Source organism: Lampetra fluviatilis, chromosome 7, assembly GCF_964198595.1.
Source record: "Lampetra fluviatilis chromosome 7, kcLamFluv1.1, whole genome shotgun sequence".
Classification (NCBI taxonomy): Eukaryota; Metazoa; Chordata; class Hyperoartia; order Petromyzontiformes; family Petromyzontidae; genus Lampetra; species Lampetra fluviatilis.
In genome coordinates this window covers 8,154,595-8,167,130 of record NC_136281.1, presented here as the reverse complement: position 1 = coordinate 8,167,130, position 12,536 = coordinate 8,154,595, and the positions used below count along the sequence as shown (strand labels likewise).

General features: G+C 36.8%; 1 protein-coding gene across 24 annotated transcripts in view; it reads left to right on the top strand.

The window, feature by feature from the left end:
• The window catches only part of LOC144933525 (neurexin-1-like), a 290,872-nt gene that overhangs the window by 168,986 nt on the left and 109,350 nt on the right, over positions 1-12,536 (top strand). The gene's annotated exons all lie outside the window — the stretch shown is intronic.

Genomic DNA, 12,536 nt, shown 5'->3' with positions numbered 1-12,536 from the left:
CTTACTTATAGATCTTCTCCACGGAATAATTTGTGGGATAAGCAGTAAGGGTGTTTCATATATTCCTCTTGTTAATTTGAACTCTGCACATATGTGCCGATCATAATATCTATAAAGCAATCTAGATTTGAAGCTTTCGTGACTGCAGGAATCCATACTCTTTGGTTCTTTCGGTAAAGTCAAGTAGGCATAAAATAAAATAAATGACGACGTTTCGGGCGCAACACAAGCGTCCGTCATCAGGTGGGAAAGCGCCCGAAACGTCGTGATTTATTTTATTTTTTACCTACGTGACATCGCGTTTCAAATCTGACAGGTTGCCTTGGTTAATAAGTTGGGTGTATTAACCGTAAAATACGTGCCATGTGCTTCACAGTGGACATTAAAGATATCGTGATGTAATTTAAAGACGAGCAGGCCACTGTGTGCCAAGTGCCATGATCAACATTTTCCAAATTTCAACAATTACTATCAACTCCTTTGCAGGACCCTCTTGAAAAAAGTATTTATTGAGTGAGGCGTTCCTGGGTACATTGTAGTCATAATAATCATTAATTATCAGTCTAAAATTCCATACAAAAAAATGTCCTCGCTTTATTTAAAATGTCTCTCGCTTGTTAAATAAAAGGCTGCTTTTCTCAACTTGTCACGTGATTTCACATTCTGACCCACCATACGAGATTCGTAACTCATATTGTTCATATTGGTTTAGAAAGTATTTATTTGCATCCACATGATCTCACATTACGCATGGTAATTTTTGTGAATAAAAAAAATTACGAGAAAGTATGCGCCAAATATTATATGTGCCACAGAGGCTGAAATATTAGTTATTAATTCGATGTCACAAACGTTTTCTGAGGCGCCACCGTAGCGAGATGTTATCTCCCCTTGCCTGGTATGGAGGAGGTTGTGGGTTTGATCCCAGCCATGCTTATGCCTGTATGTTTGGAGTTCGTGTGATCTCTCCTCCTGATCACTTGGATTTTTTTCTGGGTTGAGAAACATGCGTTGAGATTACATGACGAGCTATCATGTGTGGCCAGGTCACCCCTGAAAAGGTGCTAAATAATACAGTGGGGTTTAACTGGTGAAGTAAATTAACAGTCGTAGTGGGCTGACCCGTAATAAATAAAGGCTGACAACTATCCAATGGCGGAGCCAGGATTTTCAGGTAAGGGGGGCAACCCCTCCAAAAATGAAAAATCATAGTAGTTGTTAGTAAGGACTTGTCCCTTGCTTTTTTATTTTTAACTTGGAATAAAAAAACATCTGAATAGCTTTCAGATCGTCAGTTATTATAAATGGCATGCGACATTGTGCATTTATGTAGCATTGTGCGCAATGCACTTGTTGACAGCTATTTTCCTAGGAGTTCCTAATGGTCCGTATTTATTGGCCATACCACCAAATTTCTTGGAGTGTGTGTATGTCACCATTAAATCAACACACACTAGGCCTTGTTACATTAAAAATGTATATTTTTCTTAGATCTGAAATCTGCATTCATATGGTAGACAATGTCTTAATACAACATTTGTACGAGATTCGATTATCGAGAAGTCTAAACCCCATTTGTGCATTCAACTCCATTACTGAGCCCTCTCCCTATGGCTCACTAGATCCACCTCTTTCCCTCGTGTTTTTTATCCAAATACACATCTCACAAATGGTGAACAAGGGAAACCTGTAGACTGGTGGGACACAATGGAATTTAAGAAATCCCTTCCTGTATAATAAATTGCGGGATGTCATGGACAAACCTGATAATCCACATATTGATATGTATACTATAAGCTATACATGCTTTTTTGGAACACTACAATACATATTTTATTGCGTAGTTTCTCCACAGATGGCTACACAATGAACTCAATTATAAAAAAATGCCATTCACTTAATCTGCCATCTCTCAACAAAAGCCTACTTTCTAGACAAATAATTTTGAGGCAGCGTTCCTTCACCTTACTCGTGTGAAAGACATGTGATATGCTGTATCTGTAACAACATCCAGTTCCATTATGACCACAACTCAGGTGCCACTTGAAAATGAGGCTCATCCTATCTCTAGAGTTCTCCACTGGTGAAACAATATCATCTTGAACCTTGATTAAAACTGTGTGCCATGACTTCTTGCAGGCTAAACTGAAAATTATAATTTGACACATTACGAATAAAACTAATCGCGTAATTGTTTTTAACATGCAAACACGTGTATACGTGCATAAGCAGCTTCATAACGCTGCTATGAATGAATACAACGTTCAAATACAATCCTGCATATGTATCGCATTTGTAAAAATCTATCTATATATATACAGGAATTCCCTTGTTAATGTTCTCATCAATAGTAACTATAGAGGGATGTGTCTAATGAACAATACAACATTTAGAGACGGCGGTTATTTCAGCGGCGTGTGACCTTTGCGTTTGTTGGAGCTCTCCTTGCAGAGGGCATGTTGACAAGAGGTTGCCTGACATTGCACCCAAGGGGGCGGTAGTGACTGTTGTATTATGGAAATGAAACATAAAAATAAAAATCGCGAGCTTTATGATGCAGACTCGATGCAAAATAGATCGTTAAATACGCACATACGCTTTTAAACTTTTCACACATCACTAAATAGAATATATATTGAGAACGTTCTATAAATAAGTGATGTGTTTTATATATATACGTGCTTTATTGCAATTTGTCTAATTTCAATTATATTTTAGTAAATACATTCTTTGTTAATAAATTAGCCAGAGAGCAAATGGATTTTCAAAGTTAATTTTAATGAGTGGTAAACATGTCCATACTCTTATTCTTAGATCTTTCGGTAAAGTCACATAGAAGGGAATAAATAAAATAATAACAATATAAAAACAGTCGAAACGTCGTGAGAATTGTATTGTTTTATATTTTTATTCTTTAATTTTTTCCCTTCTATGTGACTTTACCGAAAGAACCAAGAATATGAATCCCTGCAGACACGAAAGCTTTCAATCAAAATTTATGTCCATACTCTGGTTCGTGTGGTGCCGTGATTAGCACACTGAGTCGAGACAGCCACCTTTGATCACATTCCTTTCCGCTTGTCTGTTGTTCCTCACACTTCTGAGTTACTCTTGCTTCGAGAACTAGCAAATATTGTTCCAAGTTAAAATTATTATTGGGATTTTTTGTTTACATGAAATGTATTCTTTAGACATTTTTTTATTCATGGAAATTGCTGCAGATGCTGCTTTACTGGTATGAACGTTTCTACTTTTAATGTCCCCCCCCCTCCCAGTTGTGTAGGTCGTGAATTGTTAACTCAAATTGTTTATCACAATATCCCACACCACAAAGCGTTAAAGATGTGTAACAATGGACCCTGCATTATCTCTCTCGTGTGAGCTTGGCCATAAAGCAAGGATCTTATCAGTCAAATGGTTAGAGGTGTATCCCAGTGGAACCATATAACAGTGGGGTTCTCCCATAATTAATGATTTTTTTCAAGGTGAAAAGATAAGTCACCGCTTCTATGAAACTGTATTTTATTTGTGCTGAGCACTGCTCACCGGAGTATTTAAAATGCCTTAGCTTGTGTTTTCTTACTTTTTTAGAATGGCAAGGCAAGTTTTTTTAGATTTAAAGTCCACTCGAGACATCAGCAAAAACTACACATCGATATTAATGTCTATTAACATTGTTTCCCTTGGCGAGTCATCTTCATTCAATAGTACTTTACCTGCTAAATGAATATTGATGGGTTATGTTCAACAGTAAAATCTTTTCAACCTACAAACATGATAGCTCACCAGTGCACGCTGTCAGCAGCAGATAATTGAATTGTGGAACACAATATAAATGATTGAAGTAATGAAGATACAATATATTTAAACACTTAGAAAACAAGCAAATCCTGACCTCCGAAACATTGATATACCTTACATTGTTCAAGTAATCTTATTAAAATGTATGATGTGTAATACTTGTCACAAAATATATATTATCATGATTAGTAATTACTGTTTGTGTGTGGGTTTTTATAGGTAGAAGTGTGGGTCCTATATTCCATCAAGCCCAGGGCAGAACATTATATTGTTGGTACCACCTGGGGTGGCATCTCTAGTGGTTCCATTTTTTCTGTGGCCAACGACATTGAATTGTGTTGCAATCACTTGAAATGATTGGATTATCATATAATTCACTTGTATTAGTCGTGTAAGTAAGTCAGTACTACAAATATGTTGCCACCTTGAGGTGGTAGCAATTTCTGCTCTGTCCTACAGACTGCTACCGTCTTCCAACTGCGTCGAATGACATTTTTTTCAGGAGGGCCCTTCATTGGCTTTTTATTTTCAGATGCTTTCAGCCAATGAATGATGAGTGTTAACACGAGTGGGGAGAAACCGGAGCACCCGGAGAAATCCAATGTGAGCGAGGGATCCCCTACTGGACATCTGTGAAAAAGAGCATATAACTCATCGGATTCCTCCACTGGAAATACTTATTCAGATTCTGAGATTTAAATGGACGGCAATGAGTCCACTTGCTGTCCTGCCTGCTCCAGGCAAACCAGATTATGGCACCTGGATACCCACCAACGCTTGCTTGCCTACAGAGTGCTGAATTACTGTCCTCTCACCTGAAAAGTACAATAAGTTGGCTACCTGGAATACGGTATACATGCCATGAACATTATGTAATACGCATTTATTAAGCGTTATCTTTACGCTCGCAGTACACGGATCAAACCATGTGTTTAATAATTCATTATTTTCAGTGTGTGTGTTCTACGTAATTGGTTTGTGAAATACCCTGCAACTGCTCGAGGTTTTACGTTCACTCACAAAAAAATATTGAATTAAATTCGTATCCTGAATATTGAGATGGTGAATCGTCACATGTTTATACCATAATGCACAAAATAACCATAGTCTATAATTCATTAGATTTATCCTCACCGGTACTTGAGTGTTATGGATTAGATTTTCTATTTTCGCTTGTATACATAAAACCAAAATCATGGAAATGATTGCCTTTCACAGCATATGTAAAAAAAAAGTTAAAATCTGAGGACAAATTTTCCATTCAAATGTTAAAACCATTTGGCCAATTTCTTAAACTCTCTGCCCACTCTGTATTAGAATGAGTAGACCACAGTTAGTCAATTAGTGGGTTGTATGTGGTAGGGTAAAGTATGGGTACTCTCACCTCTTTAGAGCTCCTTCTAGTGGAGTATCTTCTGCCAGATGTGGCATGAGCAAGCAATTGCAGGGCTGCACCTTTATTTTATAATGTAATGCTATAATTAATCATCAAAAAATACATAGCAACAGCAATGGATTTTTTTCGGGAAATTGAAACCAGCGTCATATACCATGTTCTGCTAAATGTGCTGACATTTTTCATTAACAACTTAATGATTATTCTTTGGATCATTGCAAAAAAGTTAATATTTTATTTTTTAAGGAAAGTATGTTAATATGACTAACTAAAAAATTAGATTTTAAAAGCATTTGTAGAAGCTAGACTGCGAATTTTGAAGTCAAAACATTTGACATCAAGATAAAATGTGAATTATATACATAGTTCTGTATCTATGGTCATTATAGGACAGCCACAAGATGACAATTTGCGATAAACGTAATATCTACATTAGTCAGTGACCTTTACCACCAAAACAGGTAGTATTTGTTGCTTTACAAGGTGCACTTTTAAAATTATCTTATGTTCCTTTTATTCAATATTGTGCTTCACCCTTGAGTACTATGAGAGTACATTCTAAGTGAATAGATGCATTGTATACAAAAATCAGAAGCAGCTTTGGAATGTTTCCCATTGCTTCCGTCAGACTCATTGTCTCCACAGTGCCACCACTTGAATTTAAAAATTCTTATGGATGACTGGGCACTCTGGTTCTTCACCCATGAGTGAGAAATATAATTTTATCTCACCCAGCATGTGGTTTACCCATTTTTTTTTCTAAATCATGACCACCCTTTCAAACAGCTCAGGAGGATGATTTTCAAGTGTGTGTGACTTCTGGAAGCCAGGTAGCAGCAAAGGAGAGTTCTGTCAGAAATCATGAATCCAGGATTATTACCTCTATTATTTAGAAGATTTTTGACTAATTGTTTAGAAGATTTGTTAGACTAATTGACACGTCAGATCATTTTGAATGATGTCCAATTTGACTTCATCAGCATCAGAACAAATATATGTGTAGCTTTATATGAGCAAGTTGAAGTTTATTGTGTGCACATTAGCAGTCTTAGACATTTCTTCATCATTATTTGGGGGGGGGGTAGGAATCGTATAGATACAATGCACTACCCGACTTAACCAATACAATTAAGATGTCATGTGATGGGCAAATTCGCCACTTGATTTGGTTTCCCAGAAAAACTGGAGGAATGTTTGAAAAGCGGGTACATTTTGTATTCGATGTTTCACTGGAGATTACAACCAGCATCATCAGGTGTTTAACAAAAGCTCAGCTCTCGTGTGAGAACTTAATTGGTGACAACTTGATTTGATTGGCTCTGTGACATGGTGGAGGGGTACATCTTGACTTAAAGCTTTCGTGACTGCAGGAATGCATAGGTCTTTCGGTAAAGTCACGTAGATATTCTTTGAACGTATCTACGTGACTTTACCAAAAGACCAAATAATATGGAGGGTCACAGTTAAACATTTACATTGTACTTACATAATCATGAAAGCCAACGTATATAATGTGTCACTGAAATGCATTTTATGTTTCATAAGGATTCTATGGGAAGCCATAACTGCAGAGGGGCGTTTGTATTTTTTTTACATGCAGATTTTTTTACTTGATTCTTTTGGCTGTGAAATTCACACAGCCCTTGTAAGGAATGTCACACATTCTTTGAAGTTCAAATAACCATACATGGCGTTCTTAAAGTAATCACCATCAGGAATTGCCAGGTGACCGTAAGATTCGAACAATATGCACCTTTAAAATGTACCCAGTGGTAAATACGCTGTTCACTGAGATTATTCACCACCTTAATGGACGTGTTAAACTTTAAAGGTGCCGTGATGAGAATGAGGAAAATACAATTGAGTGAAATTTGAATTATTAAACTATTATATAGCTTCACATACTAAAATGATGCTGCTTTTGATACGTTCTAATGTTAGTAATAAACACACAAATGCATAAATAAATTACCAAGTACTATCGATATGAAAACCATTGCAATGTCACCAAGGCTATATAATACCATAGAGCAACAGCATAAAAGTAACCTTGACATGTCTCACAGTTCAATTTATATTTATTACTCTGATTGTCTGCCCTCTCATTCCAACTGATGTGTGAAGTTCACGGCATGATACTGTACATAATACTCTAAGCAATGGTGAATATAAATTTGAGTAAATGAGAGGTGATGCCCAGTGAATTTGAGGGTCTATGAATTATAAACACTGACCACCGATTACTCATACACATAAGCGATGGTACACGTCAAGTTTGAGTAAACGTGTCCTGTGCAGTGTGCACTGATAAACTATTTGTTTTAAATATTTTCCGCTGTTGAAGTATTTACACAGTCCTTCATTTTTTGTTTATTTTCATTGACGTTATGTTACACAATTTTGATGTGTGATTACCATAATATTTATTTCGCCATTTGGAACCCCAGTCTGTTCCTCAGTAATTGTTCAAGATGTGTATACTCTCTCGTGATTTCGAGTTGTGTTCCCTCCAACAAGTACTTGTTTTTGTTCAGTTAATCTTGTTGTATGTGCACATTTACTTCTCATACCTTGTTGTTCTGCTTGTTATTTACTTGTGCAAAGTACCAACGACTTAGAATGTTTAATAGAGTTCGATTCATCGTATCACATATTAATTACTGGTTGCTGAAATAATTACCGATTTGTGAGGAAGTCAGCAGTCGTTGTAATTTCCAACACTTGCTCAAGGTTCTAAACAGCAGACGAGCACCTCCCAATGCTCGTTTGAGCCGAAAATCACTATGGCTTTGACTTTTGATTTCAAGTAAAAACTTTTCGAGACACAAGGGCATAAAGAGAGGTGCAGCATATTTCTTAGCATTATTGTTAGTTTCCGCAGGACTCTTTTTTATTTCCCCCATAATTCAGTTGAACAAAAAATCCATCCATGGTTTCCCCGATTGCAAGAGTGTTTCACTAAATAACAGGGTTGATTCATATTTTTAAAAAGTAATCTCCAGTAGAAATGTTACAATGAAGACAACTTTAAAGTGTTTGTTTTGGCCACACAAAGGTTAATGTTACCCACAAGGAATGTTGATTGTCACGCTTGCTTTTTTTGAAGAGTTAATTGGTGGCAGATGGTAAAAAAAAGAAACCAACTATAACTCATAAAAGTGTCTCAATTAACTAATTGTTCACGGTGTAATAACACGATTGCATCTTCTTAAACTGGGGCTTGGAGTGATTCATGATGCCAAGTGAATAGTTATTAGTGACTTCAGATTGAACTCGGCTGTAATTGCTCTCCTGGGTACTGTGGTCAGCTGGCACAGGGGATTTCTCTGCTTGTGACCCCTCATTACAACCATGAGGCTGGTACTTGTCGATTTTCCCCGCTCACTCAACGATGTAAATATATCCCAATTCTTTCACCTTCACTAACCCGAGCCGATTTTTCTCTACCGTGAAAAGCTTGATAGCTTTTCGGTTGCTAATTAGTTCTAGCTGAATGTCACATTGTGGCCCATGATTAAAACCCAAGCTAATTTATTAATAAGAGCAAACATATTTTGTAAATATAATATACTAAACAAAGTAATGACAGTATGAACAAGTGGTATTTTCATAATAATGTAGAGACAGATTGTAACAATAAACAATAAAGTGATTGTCTGAAATTAGCATGTTAACAGCAATCACTGGCACATTTGGTCACGTGACATTGTTTTCTTAAAATAATATCTATTACATTCTTGTGTTTTTTTTATTAATGTTCACACATAGCAGTGGCATAATTGTCAGGTGTACATGAAATGTATTAATAATGAGTTATTCGTCTATGAAGGAGTCAATAATGTCCCCAACACCACCATTACCTTCATCCTCATTAGCCCCTGTGATTAGCCTACATTGTCACGTTAATTACTTACAATAATTTAGCTGATATATACAGTACTAGCTTATATACCCAGTATTGCCCGGGCCAAATTTTTTTTTTCAAAACTACTCTTAAAAATCTAACAGCAGTGCGTACAGTATAAATACATATTCTAATTGTAATGCCTTAACAACTTCCAGAGTTTACAGATAAGCACCTGGTAGTTTATATAGTTGATACTTTTTTGGCAGTGCTGTTCATAAACTTTGGAATTGTATGGGGATATTTTACTTCCTCTTGGTATTTATTTGTGTTTACACAAATTCGAATGCAGATAAAGGAAAATAATTTATAATCACATTATAGACTTGGCTCTTGTAGAGAATTATGTTCATGCACGAGTGAGTTGTCCAATTGGACGTCTGTGTAAAGATTTGGTGTCACAAGGTGGAAGTGAGATATGGTGCTCACCCGTGCTGTAATTATGAGCTGATTGCATCACAGTTTTAAGAGGCTTTCCTCTTATCAGCGTAAAATCCCACAAGCTGAATTACGCTGAGCGATTCACGCATTGCCATCATGATTTGCTCCAGTACTTTTGATGGCACAATGTAATCAATGTGCACATTCTCTAAAAAAAGAGAAAATCAGAGCACAAATGTGGTTTAAATGCAAAGGATAAATAGCTTAAGGACAATTTAAAGTCATGAATTAGTGCATATTTATGCACTTATTTTATTATAGCCTTGTAAATTGGGCAGTTTACATGTACAACATGAATTTAATTGGATGGAACAACTATTTCTTGTTTTTTTGTCATATTTTTTATAGAATGATTGGTAATTTGTAAATGTAATGTTTTTATACCTTTGATATTTAATCAAACGACAGTATTATATGCACTGGAACATAACCATCCATAGCGTTTTATGCACAATTTCTCTTAAAGAGAGCAGAGTAGAGTAACGCTGTGATGAAAAGTGAATATCCAGTATGAGATTAATTATACTACAATTTGAGTCCTTCCGATATCACTCTAAGTAATTTCTGCAGCATCAAGGCCAGGCTGCTCAGTTTAGCTGTTTCTGTAATGAATTTTGATCAAGTTACTCTGGGGAGTAGTATATCTTTTATTGTGGACAGCAGAGCTAGATTAGGTTTAGCAGTGTTTGCCTCACATGGACCAGAATCAGGTTTTATTTTCTGTAAGAGGAAACTAAGTTAAATGTATTCTTCTTATTTTCTCAAAACATCATTGCCTAGCATAAACACTTAAATATATAATCATTGCTTCTTTCGGTAAAGTCACGTAGGTATAAAATAAATCACGACGTTTCGGGCGCAACACAAGCGTCCATCATCAGCGGGGGGGAAACGATTGTTAGCCTAAATATATTTTAATTAACCCAACATAAGAGAAAAAAGGCATAGGCTTTGATTCAAACCACTCACTTGTATTAACAATGTTTCAAAGGGCCATTGGAAAATGTTGGCTGGCTCGTGTGGTTTTAACTGCCGTAATCAAAATGGTACAAATGACCCGTTCCTTTATGGTGTCTTTTGGGATGAACCTTCATTGTAATTCTCCTTTCAACCTCGGAGTCCCTACATTTCACAGTGTCCCATCAAAGAATCGCTGTGAAATAACCTGGAATAAGCTTTATGCTCTCAACCCTGTGGGCCAGTCATACTGGCCCCTGTGTAATTTGAGGGCAGCTATTGATTTCTGCATTGCTTTGAGAAGCGCATAGCCACTGAAGCATACCAACTGCTCCCCTGTCAATGTAAAGTATGAAATGACAATCCACACGTGAAATGAGAGGTGCTGGAGTTTCTCCTCTTCAAATAGTACATTTCCACAACATGCTTGACTGACATGAAATAAAAATAATTCCACGTTCGACACTAAAATGTGCTGTCAGTAAATTGGTATGTGTTGGAAGGAAAGAGCAGGGGGGGAAATCAAGTTGGTTTCCAGTGATATAATGGACACCTACATGTACGGCGCATCTCCGCTCGAACATTGCAACAGGCCTGAGCCTCCTGACAGTGTGTCTGAAATCCGGCACTGGAAAATTTTATGTGCATATTATACTACTGTGTGACTTCGAGCATGCTATACATGTCATGTTACTGAAGTTATTGTTTAAAATAAGATGCATACAAGTAAACCAGGCTCTATGGAATAATATTAATTATATTATTCTTACAAGGTGTGACCCATGAATTTGCCCAATACTTTTTAAAGCTCGTGTTTATCGGGACATTGGTCTTTCTTTACTGTCCCGCACTTTCGATTATCATGGTTGACTACATATGGTGCAAAAGAAGTTCAACATGCATACATGTACTAAAATGAAGAGTAGAAACAGCTCCATGATGCTCTGAGAGGCACATTAACCTCTCTTTATTACTACTGCGTAGGTTTTCCTGCTTGTACTGTATACTTCTACGATGTGATTTCTTGTTAAACCGCGTGTTGTTCAGCATGATGCATTCTGGGAGCTTTTTTGGCGCATGCAGCAAAACGTTGGGCCATCAGCAGCAAAACGTTGGGCCATCATGTCGAATAACCTTTGTTTAGTTTTGGTAGCCTTACCATTCCTTTTTCAACTTGAAACAGCATATTCATGACTAACACTGTGGCTTTCAAAATATGCATATAACAGGCGACATTTTGAAGCATATCAAAAGAGACTCCTTCAATCTGTGTCATTTTGAATACTTTAATTGTGGGTACTATTGCACTCTGTTGTTCCCGTGCACACTTCCTATACCAACAGAACGGTGTCCTGTCATCCAACTTGTAATCCCAGGCAATTGCACTGTGCCAGAAGGGAAGGCGAAACATTTCAACAATTCGAGCCTGTGAAAAGTGACAGTCTTGCGGGTGGCTCTGCATCATTTGATGTGCGATAAGCGATTTGGAGGTGCAAATTAGGGGCGAGAAGTGAATCAGATAGTACCTTTGTGGTAGGCGAAAAGTGCCTCTGCCATTCCTTGGCATCTGAATCTTACAGATGGCTGCAACGGCCTGTATTCCCAGAGCAATTCTGATATTTTTTGCACCGAGCAACTCTAACACAGGGGAAATTTAAATGGTGAGGTATATACTATGTGCTGAAGCCTCCTCCACAGATGGAAATCCATGTCACAACAAAATCACAGCTTAAACTCATATGCTTCTGTAATACACCATACAGTACGTGGATTTAAATGTAATATTTTTTATACATTTATATACTCGATAGATTGTAGCAATATATTTCATTTACATTAAATTATGAGAGAAAATGCTATTTTGAAAAGTTAAACATGTTGCACATGGTAAAACATTATGCAAACAATAAAACTATGCATATTGCTCCCCAGTTATTGAGTAAAAGCTGCTGTTATAATTAATGATTTAACTTATGGTAAGATTTATCTGCCAATGCTTTCATTGAATAATTGTAAGAAAACACGACAAACAGCTGC